Source organism: Microcaecilia unicolor, chromosome 1, assembly GCF_901765095.1.
Source record: "Microcaecilia unicolor chromosome 1, aMicUni1.1, whole genome shotgun sequence".
NCBI lineage: Eukaryota > Metazoa > Chordata > Amphibia > Gymnophiona > Siphonopidae > Microcaecilia > Microcaecilia unicolor.
Genome location: NC_044031.1, coordinates 434,258,255 through 434,275,818, shown reverse-complemented (window position 1 = coordinate 434,275,818; position 17,564 = coordinate 434,258,255). Strand labels below are relative to the sequence as shown.

General features: G+C 48.5%; 1 protein-coding gene across 2 annotated transcripts in view; it reads right to left on the bottom strand.

The window, feature by feature from the left end:
- LDLRAD4 (low density lipoprotein receptor class A domain containing 4) overlaps positions 1-14,407 on the bottom strand; it is an 819,180-nt gene extending 804,773 nt beyond the window's left edge. For both annotated transcript variants that reach the window (XM_030212482.1, XM_030212498.1), the window contains exon 1: positions 14,337-14,407. The gene's annotated coding sequence lies outside the window, so the exon portion shown is untranslated. The remainder of the gene's footprint in view (positions 1-14,336) is intronic.
- Between the last annotated feature and the right edge of the window lie 3,157 nt (positions 14,408-17,564).

Here is a 17,564-nt window from a genome sequence, read left to right as displayed (position 1 = left end):
GGTTGTGGCTGATAAATCTTGAAAGATCTCAATAGGGAAAGTCTCCCAGATAATAGGGCTTGCTGCCCTCGCTTTATGCATTAATTCCTCCTGAATTTTAAATTCAGAGAAGCAGGCCACAATGTTCTTGGGCACATTAGTCTTGCGCAGTCCCAGCACCCGATGTGCATGCTCAATCCTGATGGAAGCGGGGGCAAATGTATGTTCTGGTATAGAGAGGAGATGGGCCGCCAGGGCCTGCACCACCTGTTCACAGTTATTAAATTCCGGCAGTTCCGGTAATCCCCAGATCCTAATATTGGATCGCCGACTCCTTATCGGTGAGGAACCACATGTCTGATTGTTGCTCCTGTAGTTGCTTCTCAATAGTGCTTAAAGATTCTGCATGCTCCTCCAATCCAGCTTCTGTCTCACTCACTCGGTTCCCCAGCTCCGTTATTTCCCCTCTCAAGTCGGCTCCCAACTGGGCAAATTCACGGCGCATCTCCTTGATGTCGGCCTTAATATCCTGGAACCATGTGCAGAGCTGCTCCCATTTATCCGGTTGCACCTCGCTCACCCCCTCATCTCTTTTCTCTGGATTTTTCTCTTGCGACCGCTGCCACGTGTCACCCCCACTCGCGCCCTTTTCTCCGGCCTGCATGTCTGGCGCCGGCTCCCGTTGCCAAAATGCGAACGTTGCTAAATCGGTTGCTTTGGGTCTCGGAGTTATCATCCCTGGAAGCGCGTTCCTCTCTCAACCCATTGGTGCGTATCCAAACTGTCCGATGGCCCAGACAGCTGCTAAAAAACTATCTAATTTGGGCTGGAAATCGGGAGCGCCGCTTTCAGACAGCCATTGCAGAGCATGACGTCACTTCCTCCCCTAAACGCATTCTGTAACACACAGCGCCTAAATTCTAATGCATGAAGCCAAAAAGCGGCGTGGTTGTGGACAGAGAAATGGGCGTTTTGTGGGTGTTCCAAAATTTACATGCCCTCTGCGCCGAAATCTACATGCAAGTATTTACGCCCTATGTCCCTTGGTGTAAATGGATGCATGTAGTTCTAGGCACTGGGATATCAACTAAGCGTACTCTATATACCAGGCCTAAATCTAGGCGCCATTTATAGAATACGCTTAGGTGGAAATTTATTCCACTCGGTTTCAGGTGTCATATACAGAATCTAGCCCTAAGCACATAGGCTCATATATACCCAGTTATACTAGTGCAGCTACTTTTCTTCATACACCGGGCACCTAAATATACACACACGATTACCGAATTAGCCCCCAAATGCTACATGATAGGTTTGTCCCAACTTTTTTTCCCCCGCTGGATTGAGTCCTTCTGTATTCCAAGATGTTTAATATGGCAAAGCAAAACCTGAAAAGATAATTATGCTCTGGGAGGTGATTCAGCACTTCCACATACGACTCAGTAACAAAAACGCACAGTCCAGATTCTTCAAAATACCAACTTAATAAGTTTTCACTCAAGTATGATTTATTTTACATGTTTTTATATTTAGGATGGGTGACAGACAGTCCCTGATTTGATTTGTTTTCAACCCATCTCACTCTTAAAATGTCTAGGCTGTAATTCATGTCCTCCCATCCCCGTTTCCTGCTCGTTTGCCTCCAGAGGTGAAAAAGGACAAAACAAACAATAATTAAAAAAAAAAATTGTAGTAATAAAAGCACAACATATTGTGTTTGCTGCATCTCATCTTTGGTGGATTTTCAGAAAGGCAGGCTATAAATTAGACAGTAAAAATTTTAAACTGTGCAGCACTTGTTAAATGGGTCCCCTTCACTGAGGTTTCTGCATTAAATCTCAAATGTTTCCCTTACAGGCTGTAATGTGTTAAGAAGTTCTTTTTTTTTTTTTTTACTGAAAAAAATTTGGACCATGTTTACTAAGGTGTGTTAGCGTTTTTAGCATGTGCTAACAATTAGCACGCACTGTTAGAGACACCCATATATTCCTATAGGTGTCTCTAGCGTTAGCGTGTGCTAATTTTTAGCGTGCACTAAAAACAACAGCGCGCCTATAGTGTGGCTTAGTAAACAGGGCCCTTCGTTTTATGAAGAGATATTTTGTCCCTACTATGTTTAGGCTTGTTGTTCAATCTTTTGATTTTGTCTATAATCAACTACTGTAATATAGGCTTTTCAGTTTGCACCAAAGCCTCTTTGAGACGATTACAGATTGTGCGGAATACTTCTATTAGATTGATATTTTCCTTGGGTAGATTTGATTCCGTAACACCATATATATATTGGAATTACATAGGCTTCCTGTTGAGGCAAAGGTGCATTTTAAATTAGGGGTCATGATTTTTTTAAATATTGTATGGTGAGGCTCCACTATACACGGTGAATGCGGTTAATTTGTTTTTAGGCTGTAAATCGGACCATCTACGTGGACAAGTTTTGTTATGTTACCCTACAGTGCAGAAGGTTAAGTTTGTTAAATTCTTGTCTTTTTCTTTCTCATATCAGGCTATATTTATTTATTTATTTATTACATTTGTACCCCGCGCTTTTCCACTCAAAGCAGGTTCAATGCGGCTTACATAGTAATTAGGATTACAAAGTATTGGTGGAGAGAAATGAGTTGAGTATTATCGGAGTAATAAAAGAAATAAGAATGTATAAATGCAGGGATGAGGGGAGTAGGCGAAGTGTGAGCAAGGGTAAATAAGCAATTTGAGGGGTAGATGAGGCGGAGGGGGATGGGCAAGAGTGATGGCAGTAGGAGAGGTGTGACCAAGGACAGGTGAGCATTGGGGAGGGGTCGATGAGGCGAAAGGGGAAAATGTGGCGGGAGATGTAGTCTAGGTTGTTGTCATTGTCTCCCGGATATGTGATGAATATATGGGTTTGTAGGAATTAATCTGGGTCGTTTGGGTAGGCTTGCCCGAACAGATAGGTTTTTAGTGATTTCCAGAAGGGCAGATGGTCACTGAGTGATCGGATTGGTCTGGGGAGGGCATTCCAGAGTTGGCTGCCTATAGGCTACAACTCTGTGGAATTCTTTGCCTTTCAAACTTAGATCGATTATAAATGATCAAATCTTTAGGAGGTCGCTTAAGACAACGCTAAAGACACCCATAGGAATATAACGGGTGTCTCTATCATTAGCACACTCTAAAAAATTTGCACGCCTACAGCGTGGCTTAGTAAACAGGGCCCTTTGTATTTTATTAGTCAATGTTAGCCTATAAACTTGTGATTAGCAACACTGTGAATTAATTATCTGAACAATTGGTTCATCTTCTTAAATCATTGTAACCCGCAATAAACTGTTTCGGTATTTATGGGCTATAAGTCCTGTGTAATGCAATATAATGTATGTTGATGTAAAACTACTTCCTAAATTAGGCTTACTGTTGGAGAAAAGCAGCACAATATACAGCACAGCATGGGACACGTCTGTTGCATAAATTAGAAGCACACAGATATCTTATGAACCCCATGTGGGCTTGAAAGTATACTTCAAAATATTGAGCAGGGGGATAAGCACCAGTCCTACAGTACCAAATGAGGCATCAAACATTTGCAAAGGGGTCGTATGCCGTACCGAGGTTAAACACAGCTTTATTGGCTACTCTTGCCCGAGAATGAAACTTTGAACAAGAAATAGAAAGAATTATTACACCAGTGCACAGAAGAGATCACATGAACAAGCAGTACATTTTCACGAACCACATCTGACAGCCTGATAAGAGAACTTCCTGCACTGCGCAGGTGGCTGTACATACATTTGCATTGTGTGTCACTATCAATCCTACTAAATCCTGACACATGATTTCTCACTGAACTTCACTACGTATCTGTGATTCATCACAACTTGTGACAAAAGAAATACCTGCTGTCACTACTGTGGCAAGAGAAAGCACAGCTGTAAGGAGTTACATATTGTGCCATTCATTCTCGGTGCTGGAACCACAAATGTGTGGGTCTGTTTTCTGAGTGACACAGCCATTCCTAACTCCCAAACTGAAAAATGTTAATTCTTTGCTATATGTGTGCACAATACATACACATACACACACACATCCGTACAGGTGAGGTCATGTGAGATATGTCACAAACCAGGAAATCAACTTCTAAAATCATGCCAGAAGTCTCGCTGTCTGTGTGTGGTTGTGATTATCGGCTACATTTGACAGGGCACAGCTGATCTGACAGATCAGCACATTCTAATTGCAAAGGAAGCTGGTGGGCTGAGAACCAGGGAAGCCAAGGTTCAAATCCTACGTTTTTATCACGCCCCATGGCCTCAGATACAATTTAGACAGCAAAACACTCTGGAGAAGAGCCTACCAACTGCACCTTAATTGTAAAATGGGTTCGGAAAAGTGAATAGCTACATCCAAACTCAGTCCCCAAAGGACATGACAGCCAAAGCAAATAGGAACATCAGCTGTTAAACTGACATCTTTTCAAACTAAAGTCCGTTCAGATATGGCATAAACAGAATATATCATGATGGTCTGACCAAAGTATATTTTATTCTCAGTTCAGCTCCCCATACAGTGCCACACAGGCCTGATAACAATAGAATAATGGAAAATAGCCTGCACTGCCTCAGGTAGAAAATCGGGAGGCCTTTTTACAAAGCAGCGGTAAGCACTAACGCTAAAAGGAACTACCGTGGGACACGCTCAGGTGTCCCGCAGTAGTTCTGGGACTGGTGTGCGTCAATACCACGCTAAAACAATATTCAATATTTTTTTAGCATGGGGGCATGTTTAGGGGCAGAGTAGGTTTGCCCTGCACTAATTGGCAAATCACCATGTGCTGCCGATTAGCATGGGTATAGTGTGCCCAGTAAATAGGTGTTAGCAAGGCCTCCCGCGCTAATGGCGCTAATCGGGAAATTAGCACACAGCCATTAATAAAAAAAAGAAATTATGGCCATTTTACAGCAGCGCTAAAAGTGGCCTCAATGCAGTGGCGTAGAAAGGGGGGCGGGAGGGGCGGTCCGCCCCGGGTGCATGCCGCTGGGGGGGGGGTGTTGGCTCCGCTGGTTCCCTGCTCCCTCTGCCCCGGAACAGGTTACTTCCTGTTCCGGGGCAGAGAGAGCAGGGAACCAGCGGAGCCGACGCAGCTCCCAGCGGCGTGCACTCGGGGCAGAGCGGCCCCTCCCACCCTCCCCTTCCTATGCCACTAGGTAAGAATGTGCACCGAGGAGGGGGGTGTCAATGCGCCGAGGGGGGGGTGCGCAGTGGCAAACCGCCCCGGGTGCCAGCCACCCTTGCTACGGCACTGCCTCAATGTACGGTAAATCTACATGCTAAAAATAGCACAGGCCACTTTTTAGCGCAGCTTAGTTAAAGGGCCCCTTAAAGTGTAAGTCCTCCAGGGACTGATGAAGAAAGTTTCCCACATGGCCTACTACTACTACTTAACATTTCTAGAGTGCTACTAGGGTTACGCAGCGCTGTACAAATTAACAAAGAAGGACGGTCCCTGCTCAAAGGAGCTTACAATCTAAAGGACGAAATGTCAAGTTGGGGCAGTCTAAATTTCCTGAGTAGAGGTGTAGTGGTTAGGTGCCGAAAGCGACATTGAAGAGGTGGGCTTTGAGCAAGGACTTGAAGATGGGCAGGGAGGGGGCCTGGCGTACGGGCTCAGGGAGTTTGTTCCAAGCTTGGGATGAGGCGAGGCAGAAAGGGCGGAGCCTGGAGTTGGCAGTGGTGGAGAAGGGTCCTGAAAGGAGGGATTTGTCTTGGGAGCAGAGGTTACGGGTAGGAACGTAAGGGGAGATGAGGGTAGAGAGATAAGGAGGGGCTGCAGATCGAGTGCATTTGTAGGTTAGTAGGAGAAGCTTGAACTGTATGCGGTACCTGATCGGAAGCCAGTGAAGTGACTTGAGGAGAGGGGTGATATGAGTATATCGGTCCAGGCGGAAGATAAGACGTGCAGCAGAGTTCTGAACGGACTGAAGGGGGGATAGATGGCTAAGTGGGAGGCCAGTGAGGAGTAGGTTGCAGTAGTCAAGGCGAGAGGTAATGAGAGAGTGGATGAGAGTTCGGGTGGTGTGCTCAGAGAGGAAAGGGCGAATTTTGCTAATGTTATAGAGGAAGAAGCGGCAGGTCTTGGCTATCTGCTGGATATGCGCAGAGAAGGAGAGAGAGGAGTCGAAGATGACACCGAGGTTGCGGGCAGATGAGACGGGAACGATGAGCCTACCACAGGTTTAGCTCAATTTTACCAATGGATAGCAATGCAGAAAGGGTTTCAGCAGGTGTGTAGGTGTGTTAACTTGCACAGAAACCCTCACCGCAACTGCATTTAAATAAAGGCATATGTGCTGCTTTAAAAAAAAAACAGCTTTGTCCATGTGACTACCATGAAAAACTTTAAACCAGGGTCCAGGGCAGTGTACAAGGGTTGGTTGAGAGGTATGAGTGTCAACTTGCACCCTCTCTCTTCCCCCAATCCGATCACCCTACTCCAGATACCTGCATCAGTCACCTCGGTGATCTAGCGACCCTCTTCCCACAGTTCAAGAGATTTCTTTTCTTTTCTTATTTATTTATTTTTTTAGGAAGACTTCATATACTGCCTAAGGCTAACGAGTAGATCCAAGCGGGAACTCCAATAAATTTGATAGGAAAGAAGGTAGGTGAGCAACAAAGGGGAGAGGATAGCAGAAATTAAAAGTGTTGTGTCCACAGCATGGCGGAAAAGCCAACTTTTTATAGCAGGTTTGCATTTTTAAGTGAGGATTCAGTTCAGATACCCCCTAGCAGTCTAGCCTACCCACCTCACCGCAAAAATTAATCTCCTGGTGTCTAGTGGCACCCTCCCACCCCGACCCCACTCTGCAGAAGTGATGCCCATTTGCTCCTGCCTCTGGCACCACCATCTTGAAAAATAGCAGTGCCCTGCCCTGCGTGGTGCATCCTGGTGATGTACCAGGTGGGGCCTGTCTGCTATATAAAGTATGGCAGAGTGGGCTTGGGAGGGCTGGAGGAGTGGTTGAGGGTGGGAGGATGCCACTAAACACCAAGGATTTTTAATTTTTTTTTTTTTTTTAATTTGAGGAAAGGATGTTATTAGGTCGAGGGAAGGGAGGGAATGGGTAGACCACTAGACTACCATGGAAATCTTTTAATTGTGAGTAGAGGGGTCGGGTCAGATTGGGGAAGAGGGAGGGTCTGACAGTCTACACAGGATTGTGTTTGGGAGGAAAGGAGAGAAATGCCAGTATGTTTTGTTTTCGTTTTTTGTTTTTTTTTTTTGTAAATGTTACCTTTCCTATCAGTGCCTGAGCCATTCACCACTTAGACACCAACAGGAAAGGTGACATTTATCAATGAGCTGCACATTACTATCGTGATTTTAATGTGGAAGTAATTTGTATGCTCATTGATTATAGCATGCCATGGTATTTTGTGGTAGAGCTGTGGCTCTACCACAAGGCTTAATGAATCTTCCTCCCTAATGTACCTGAATGTAACTCACCTTGGGCTACTACCTGAAAAAGGTGTGAGCAAAATCCAAATAAATAAATATACAAAGTTTTATTAATAATAATGAGGCCTTTTTTTTGTACCAGTACTTCAGGGCACTTAGAGGCTCATTTTCAAAGCACTTAGCCTCCCAAAGTTCCATAGAAACCTATGGAACTTAGCCTCCCAAAGTGCTTTGAAAATATGCCTCTTAGTATGGCAGGAATGGTGGGGTTGCATCAAGCAGTTTAGCAATTCTCTCCCCTCCAGTCCAAGCTTCTGTCTTACGGCTGCTAAATGGGAGGAAACAGGATGATTTGCTTTGATTTATCTGCTTCATTTGTCTGCCCCTCTCTGTGCATCAGAGTGGATTACAATACAATAAAATTTATAGCAAAACACACAGACTCGGACATAAAAAGTTAGGAAAATGCATTACAGAGCAAGGTAGTTCTCTGCTCTCTGTTCTGCCTGCTATAGTCACACCCCCTCCCCTCCTGATCTCTATTCAAGGGAGAAGACAGCAGAGGGCTGTTCTCCAGGTACTACAGCTAGGAGAGCAGGGCAGGAGCCCTGTATGCTGTGAGCAAGAATAGCACAAAAGAGTACCAGGACCTGGTAATTGCTCAGGGTTGACCCAGTCCTTGGGACACCCCCTACGTTTTCAGGAGATTCACGATACATATGCATGAACTAGATTTGCACACAATGGAGCCAGTGAATGCAAATCTCATACATATTCATCGTGAATATCCTGAAAACCTCACTGGCTCAGTGTGCCCGGAGGTCTAAGTCCACGCTGTTAACTATTCTATATGCTGCTGTTTTATTATTTTTATTAGCTCTATCACACCCTTTTTGCATTATTTTGGCAGTACATGCACATATTTGGTCATGCCACTAAAATGTCCTGAATCAAAGAAAATCACTAGTAGGGAAGGCACAGAAGCGAAAAAGCTTAAAGATCAATAACGTCCAGTAGAGCCTTAATGTGTGTTATTCATTGTGCTATGGATTACCATAAAAATGGTGGAGAAAAAAGCCTCAGATTCAAATAACAGCCTTTAGTTAGACCAAGTCTGCTCGCCGTCATCAGTACAGTCATCGGCATAAAAGAACACACACACACACACACACACACTCTCTCTCTCTCTCTACACACTAATAACTAAGAGCCGGTGGCGGGAGGCGGGGCTGGTGGTTGGGAGGCGGGGATAGTGCTGGGCAGACTTATACGGTCTGTGCCCTAAAGAGCACAGGTACAAATCAAAGTAGGGTATACACAAAAAGTAGCACATATGAGTTATCTTGTTGGGCAGACTGGATGGACCGTGCAGGTCTTTTTCTGCCGTCATCTACTATGTTACTATATAACAACATCAGTGAGAGAAGGAGGGAAGAGAGAAAAACATCAACAAGAGAGGGAGAGAGCGAAAGAAAGGCACCAGATGGAGAGGGAGGTGGCAGAGAGAAAGAGAAAAACACATCACTGGGAGAGGAGAAAAAGAAATGCATTAATTTTTGCCCCCCCCCCCCCCACACACACACACACACAAATGGTGCATCAATTGTGGAGGAGAGGGCAGAAGGAAATGGGGGGGGGGGGAGAGGAGACAAAACTGCACCAGTTGGACAGGAAGGGAGGGAAAGAGAAAGAAAGAAATATATATATATAGCAGTGGGGGAGAGAGTAGGAGAGAGACATACACTCTTAGGTGAGGAAGGGGGAGAAAGAAATGTACCAGTCGGGGGGGGGGGGGGGGGGGAGAGAAAGAAAGAGAGAGAAAAGTACCTATAGGAGAGGGAGGAGAAGAGAAACATACCAGCTTTGCTCTCTCTCAATCCCCCCTCTCCCTCATATTTTTCCCATGTCATGATGGTGGCAGGACACTAGAAAGTAAGAGAACTGTTCTCTTAGGTCTTTTGCTGGCAGGATGGAAGATGGGAGCAGGATTAGATCATGACTGGACTACCAAAGAGGTGCAGGGCTCTGGACAGGTGCAGGATCGTCCTCAGGGTGAGAAAAATCAGAGCATTTGGGTATCATGAAATGCCTAGCCACCCGCCTGGGATTACCCCACAGCCACTCAGAGGGTCTATCCCCAGCACAGCTCAGGTATGCCTGCACCTGCTGCTTGTGCACTACACTAGCACCCTCCTCTCACCGATGGGGTCACAACCACCTCTGAGTGAGTCACCTGCTCTCAAATTATCCCCAGTGATTTCTAAGTTACTGGGCCACAGTTCCCAGAGAGCACTCACAGACCCAACACCCAAACCACCAAGATTCTTTATCAGTCCAGACAAGCAGAACAAACAATTGTGTTTATTTTCATAAAAATATTGAACAGTGGACAAAAATGTGCAAATAGCAAACAGTAACAAGTTAGTAAAAAATGGATCAATTATAACACTAACTAAACATTTATATACTGGCTAATCAGTACCTAGGAAGATCAGGACATACATATGTTCACAGCTTCAGCAAAACAGCTCTCTCTCCTCCCTGGCTGAAACTGAAACAACAGCCAGCCACTGTGGGGTAATTTCAAAACTCCAGGCCAATCAAAAATTGGTTCACAACCGCCTCTGGGTGAGTCTCCCACTCTCAAATTATTTCCAGTGATTTCTAGGTTACTGAGGCCATACTCCCAGTGGTCCCACAGTTCCCAGAAAGCACTCACAAACCCAACACCCAAACCACCAGGATTCTTTATCAGTCCAGACAGGCAGAACAAACACGCTGTTTCTTCACATTGGGTATGGGCATTTTTCTTTTCAGGGAAAAGCCTGCAAGGAGAAGATTCCATAGCTAACTCATGATAACACTAACCAAAAGTTAGAGAAACCTTGTGATTGATATAAATAAGATAGCTGTATATGCTACTACCCCAAGGGTGACCAGTGCATATTATCTCAGTATAGGAGCACTTACATACATGTACAAAAAGTAATCCATGAACAGGTGTACAGTTTGGCAGGTCTTATCAATGGTGGTGTGGCATACAAAATGCCGAACACAAGAAGCCCATTGTATGCTGACATCATGAGCAGGGAGAACAAAGTATGTACTGTCCACTTTCCCTGAACAATAACCCAGAAGCTCCAAAAAATGTGATACCAGACTAATGAGAAAATTGAGCGACCACAACCTGGAAAGCCAAGAGAATGTAGGTTCATTGGATCCAAAAAGCTTATTTCCACCCAGTGACATTCAGCACAGCAAAGGTGTTTAACAGAGCAAAACACCTCTGCTGGTGAGCTCACCCATATTCAATCCTCTCCAAAATTCGTTGAGCTTTTCAAATGGCCACTGCAAAATAAAACATTGGGAGCATAGCTGTACCTGTTATGAACACAACACAGCTCCTACCTACTTTGCTATACAAACCTTGTAACCCACATCTCGCATAGGCTCTCAATATTTATATTAGCCCACAAATTCATAAGCAATAGTGCAAAGATATTTAAAACAGGCAAACATGGAGCATTTTGAGAATGATACTGGTTTCCTGCAGAATAACTTCTTCTTAAAATAATCAAGAGGCAGGGGTCTGTGAAATTTATTGCTTTCTGACTATTTTACAATGAGGCTTTTACAAAATTCAGTGTTTTCCATTTAAATCGTACCAGCAGTGTCAACAACATACGTTTTCTTTAAAAACTAAAGTTTAAAAGAGCGCCTAGCTTTCTTAACGCACGATATATTTGACATTATCCTATATAATAATTCTCACCACCAACGTTCTAATGTCTTGCTGCTGTGTCCGTGCCTTCCTCACAGATGCTGTGCTAGGCTCCGTAGCCAGGCTGACATCACTCACAGCTGATCCACCCCCTCCCCCCCCCCCCCCCCACAAACTGGCACGCGCAAATTTGGCATCAAACAACACAGCAAAAAAAAAAAAAAACTGCTGTCCCGCACCCTAACTGTCAGAGCTGCATGCGCTACAAAACAGAGAACCGGGGAGCGGAACGAGCATTTTGGCAGACCTTCCCCGCTGAGCTGGAAGAAAGGCTTTAGAGGAGTGTCGGAGGCCGCCAGCCCGCTCTCTCTCCGTCCACAACTCCGCAACCGGCAGAAGCACAGCACAAGTAACGGGCAGGCAGGGGGAGGAGTAGGGAAACTCGCGGAGCAAGTGGCAGGGAGCAGCGGAGGAGGAGGAGGAGGTGGGTGTGAAGGAGAAAAAAGCTGTCAGTGAACAGATATACAGCGTGCTCCCCTCAGCTGTCCCGCGCCCTAACTGTCACAGCTGCGCGCGCTACAAAATGGAGACCCAGAGAGCAGGACGAGCATTTTGGCAGCCCTTCCCCGCTGAGCTAGAAGAAAGGCTTTAACGGACTGTCAGAGACCGCCCGCCCACCCGCTCTCCCTCCGTACAAAACTCGGCGACCGGCAGAAGCACAGCACAGGTCACGGGCAGGCAGGGGGAGGAGTAGGGAAGCTCGCGGAGAAAGTGGCAGGGAGCGGCGGAGGAGGAGGAGATGGGTGTGTAAGAGAAAAAAAGCTGTCAGTGAACAGATACAAGAAAAACTACATTTCCTCACAATCGAAGAACGTATCACGAGGGAGGGAGGGAGGCAAAGAACCTGGAACTGGAAGGGGGAGGGATGAACCTGGAAATACGAGGGAAAGAAGGAAATAGGGGGTACCCCGGAACCGGGAGGGAGAGGAGAAACCTGGAACTGGGGGGGGGGGGGAGAACATGGAACTCGGAGGGAGGAAGGGAGTGAGGGAGGGAAAGGGGGAACCCTGAGGCTGGTAGGGCCCTAAGGGAGGCGATGAGCCTGGAACTGGGAGGGGGAGGGGGAAAAACCTGGAACTCAGAGGAAGGGAGGGAGACAGGGGGTACCCTGGAACTGTGAGGGGAACCCTGGAACTGGGAGGGAGGGAGGGGGGAGAAGAACCTGGAACTCAGAGAGAGGGAAGAGGGAGGGGGGACACTGGAACTGGTAGGGCCCTGGAAATAGGAGAGAGGGGGGGCCCTGGAACTGGAAGGCCCATGGAACTGGGAGGGGCCCCTGGTAGACAGAAAGGGATGGGGGCCCCTGGCAGGGAGGGAGGGGCCCTGGCACACACTCTCATTCTCACACACACACACTCTCTCTCTCTCTCACAGACACACTCGCACACAGACTCACTCTCTCTCTGTCACACACACACACTTGCACATTCACTATCTCTCTCACACACAGTCACTCTCTGACACACTCTCTCAAACATACACATTCCAAGGACAACCTTGCTAGCACCCGTTACATTTCTAACAGAAACAGCCTTTTTACTACCACTGATGCGGACCACAGCCTCCCTCCAAAGTTACCACTGTGCAAGGCATCACGCTCAACTACGGAGTAACGGTAAGGAGGGAGGGGACGTTCGCTAGGTTCAAAGCCTGTTCTCTGTCTTCACACAATTTCATTCACCCACCCCCACGGCACCGCCCGCCACTGTGGAAAACGTCCGGGGGTCAGAAACTCCAAAAAAGAGGGGGGGCCTGCACCTCGGACGGAAGAGGGGGGACCTGCACTGAGAAACAGAAAAAGAGAGGGAGGGAAGGAGGGGGTCAAGGAACAAAAACAAACTCATGGACCATCTTCCTCATTATACACCCTTCACAATTATCCCTTCTCATTACAGCACTTTTCAATGAACTGTTTGGTTAAGAACAATCAACATTTGAATATAACCTTGCTAGCACCCATTTCATTTCTTACAGAAACGGGCCTTTTTTGCTAGTTATATATAATTAAAACAAAAAGGATCGTCTAGGTGACAAATAAATTACCTGGGCAAGAGTAATCCATCTATCTGAACCAATAGTGCAGGAGTGCAGAACACAGATCTATTACATGTCAAGTAGACCAGTACGCTAAAACCATATTGATGGAGGCTGAGGCTCAGACAACACATACACATAAGATAAATAATTATCAGCTGCATTCCTAAGTGGGAAAAGTTTCATGCATAATCCTGCTGAAGTTAAAGTAGACCGTAGTACAATCACTGCGCAAGCACTGGGGGGGAAAAAAACACAACCCTGCAGTCTTGCAGCAGAGTAACTCACACACGAGAGTGCTGAATATAGCACCCAGGCCACTAAGCAATTAACTCTTACTGGCAACAGAATAATCAGCTCACTCGAAATGACATCCGAGATGTATTTTATTATTTCAAAATGGAAGGCATTCAAGCTAGCAGAGTTCCAGCCCCAATTCTTGGGGGTTTTTTTTCCTCACTAGTATCTGGCAATGAGCATGGTCCGTGTGCTCGCTCATTCATGTGCCTGACTTCGGTCCTGGACCCCCGACCCAGCTGGACTCTCCGCCTGTTCCCCTACTCCGAAAAGAAACCAGCAGAAAAAAAAAATCCCATTCAGGATTCCCCTGCTAGATGACAACATCAGTGAGACCCTCCCATTCAAATGCAAAAAAAAAAAAAAACCCTAACTTAACATCTGGCTTTCCCAATAGAGGCAAATCCAAGTATGAAGAGGAGGGGAAACCCTGCATATTATACACTGCAGCAGAAGATGCCAGCTGATTCCGGCTGTCACTGCAGACAGTTACCCGGCAAAGTCCATGCGCTGGAGCCAAAAAGCTGCAAACTGCCGGTCTAGCAATGCCAGCCGCTCACCTGTCTGCAACCTGTCCAGGGTCAGTGGAGGGCAAGAGCAGCATCCCCAGGGGAGAGCTCACCCATCCAGACGCAATCCCAAGAGAGGGGGGAGCGCTTTCCTTGCACAGCCCCGCGCCCTTAAACTTGGGGCCTCCCCCACTTTCAGGCATTCTCGGGGACTTTCTGTGAAGCCAGTTCCCCTTCCTGCTCTCCCGAGCCCCTGCTTAAGCCTGCCCTGAAGCCCGTTGAGCTGATGACAAGGTCTTACCTCCCCCCACGGCTTGTGTCTGGTTGCAGCTCCTCTTCCCCTCCGGCTGCTGCCTGTCTGCAGCGTGTCTGGGTCTCTCACTGTGGCAGGGAGACAGGCTGGGGAGGGGGAGGGAGGGGAGACTTCCAGCCCAGCCCCTCCATTGCCATCCACAGCCTGTGCTGACATCTACAGGGCTGGAAGTGCAAAGCCCTAGCCGGCAAGCCTGGGACAAAGTTGGTCCACTTGGGAAGCACAGAAATGCAAATAAAATAACATATGCAAGATTAGAAACTTTTTTCATAAGGTAATACATTTCTGGACTAGCTTGTGGGAGTCCGTGCTTCCTTTCTCAGGACTATCAATAGAAATCAAACAAAATAAAACATGGAAAAGAAAATAAGATGATACCTTTTTTATTGGACATAACTTAATACATTTCTTGATCAAGAAATGTATTAAGTTATGTCCAATAAAAAAGGTATCATCTTATTTTCTTTTCCATGTTTTATTTTGTTTGATTTCTATTGATTAACCTTAAGAGTGGACTAACACGGCTACCACACTCCTCTTTCTCAGGACTCAAAGGGCCTTATGAATATGATCAGGATATTTACAGAAAACATTAAAAACAATCCAGGACCTTAAGATCTTTGAATTTAAAATGATTAGAGACAGCCATGAATAAAAGGCCCAAGAGCTTGTCTGGATGGGTCCCATTAAATGAGGGCTGGGCCCATTTGAGACAGCTCTAGAAAGGGAGTGAGTGAGGGGGATTGGGGCGAGATGCACCATGGGCGTGAAGCGCAGGAAGGGTTTGCTGTGATTGGCCAGTTCACAGCAAGCAGCTGCTCCGGTGGGTCCTGGGGGGGCTGCTATTGGTGGATGGCAGCGTGGGGGGGTGGGGCTAGGGTGGGAATAAAGAGGGCTCCTCGGAGGCTCAGGGCTTTTCCCTGTTCCTCGGAGGTGGTTTGGGTAGTTGCTCAGCTTTTCCAGCGCAGGACAGTAATGGAGCAGAAAAAACCTTCCAGACTCAATAGTGACCTGTGGGGCGGAGGCACGGTTCCTACCTCTACAGTGCAGCGTTGGAAGCTCAGGGTGTTTGATTCCCGGGTCCAGCAACACTCGAAGAACTCTGGGCCTTCCCCATGGCGTCGGGAGCAGGGAGCAGGCAAGCGGGAGAAGAGGATCAGGGTGTAGAGCGGTCCTTTTGCGCCAGTGACCCACGTGAGTACGGGGGGGTTCCCTGGGTGGTGAATAACAATGGAGTGGACAGTGGGGGCGATAGGAGTCCTGGCGGTCAGCGGGGTGGCTAATCCAAGGGCCTCAGCAGGGTTATTCCGGGGGGATTCTCTTGGGGAGCTGGCAGGGCAACATTCAGGTGGGGTACGCATCAGTGGGGAGCCTGGCCCCCCTTTTGGGCTGCCTTCATGGACGGCACCGGTGGCCCGTCCTTGGCCTGCTCCCTAGATGGGCGCGCCTTCTACAGGAGACACGAGATGGGCGTGTCGGGCAGGAGGGCGGGCTCTGGCCTGGGAGGCGGGATGGGGTACCAGGTGGGCTGGTCCTGCTGCTTTCCCTGTTTTATCTTCACAGGGACAGAACGACACAGACGGCGCTGGCAGGGGCGCGGCCAGTCAGGAGGAGTGGGAGGCGGAGCGCACTTCGATGTCCGCAGCAGGCGGAGCTAGCAACCGGATGACGGCGGTCAGAAGCAGACCTTGCTAAGCACAGAGGATACAGCATGGCAAGATGGAGCGAGGGAATATGGCCCGGCGGCAGTTTCTGGAGTGGCCGTGCCAGGTGCTGCAGCGGATGGAGACGGTAATAGAGTGGGCCCTGGTGGGGGGCAGGGTAGGGCTGCGCGGCGCAAACGGAGGGGGCGGGGGAAGAGGAGTAGGGAATCTTCATTCCCTTCGGTTTCCTCCTCTCCTTCCTCTGCATCATCCTCCTTCTCAGGTGGGGGCGGGCTCGGCAAGAGGTAACGACGACAGTGCCGAGTGTCACATCCGTCGCTTCCTCCGGCTGCTCCTCTGCGGAAAGCAGGAACCGGTGTCCATCGCGGCGAGGGCCAGCCTTCTCGAGGCCGCGGCGGAGAGTCGGGGCTCACCGCGGCGATAGCCGCCCAGTCCGGGGCCGAGGCCGTGGGCCGGCGATCGCGGCTGCCGGGCTCTCGATCGCCGGCTATGGGGTCCGTGCTTGCGCCAGTAGGGAGAATGGCGCCGAGATGCGATGGCCGGCGTCTCCTACACTTTCAGGCGCGGGAACCCAAAGCTCCGCCTCGGAGGAGTTAGATTGGGAGGCCGGTGCTGTAGTCCCACCTGGGAGGTCGGACGGAACCAATCAGAAGGAGTTTGTCAGTAACCAGGTTCTGATTGGCCAGCCATGTCCGCTGGGGCTGGGCAGTTGAATGCTGATGGTATATAAGGAACGGGCCTGAGTTAAGACTTTGCTTCAGGTTCTGTTGCCCAAGGCCAGTCTTCGTGTGTTTCAGTTCTCAGTTGGTTTCCTAGCTTTCCTGGTTTTGACCTTTGGACTGTTTCTGGATTTCTCTGCTAGCCGCCTGCCTTGACCTTTTGCCTGTTTCAGACTACGCTGCGAGCTGCCTGCCCTGACCTGTTGCCGGTGTCGGACTCCTCTGTTTTCCACCTGCCCTCTTCACTCCTGGTTCCAGTTCTGGGTCAGTTCGTCAACCCCGCGGTTCCAGAAGTCCCGTTGACCGCCTGCAGCTGGGGGCTCAACCCTTGGTGAACGGCGGTCACCGCGGGTGAAGACTTGGGATTGCACGGCTGTCCTCTGAGGTCCTTTGGGGCCTTGCGGGACCTAAGGGCTCACCTTCTCTTCAGACGAGACAACGAGGAGGGGGCTAGAGGACCGCCGGCCTTAGTGGCCTTGTCAGAGCTCTGGGAGGAGGTGCCGTGTCGTTATGGAAGAGGATTAGGCTAAGGTGGTGCATTGATACCTTCCGCATGGCCCCTCGATCCGTAGCTGTGGGGGGAGCAGGAAGGGGAGGGACACTTCGCCCAGTTCGAGTAAGCCCTTTCGTGCAGCGGGGATGGTGGAGGGCAGCGCCATGGGGGCCGTCCCTGGCCCAGCCTCAGAGGTCTGCTGGTGACGTAATAGAGCGGCCTGCCTTTTCCCGGATTGTAAGTTTCGCCACGCCTGTTCCGCGTCCAGGCAATGACACGCCGCAGTCAAATGTCCAAGGAAGGGAGCAGGGGGTGCGCCTGCTGTTAAATAGTGGGTGGT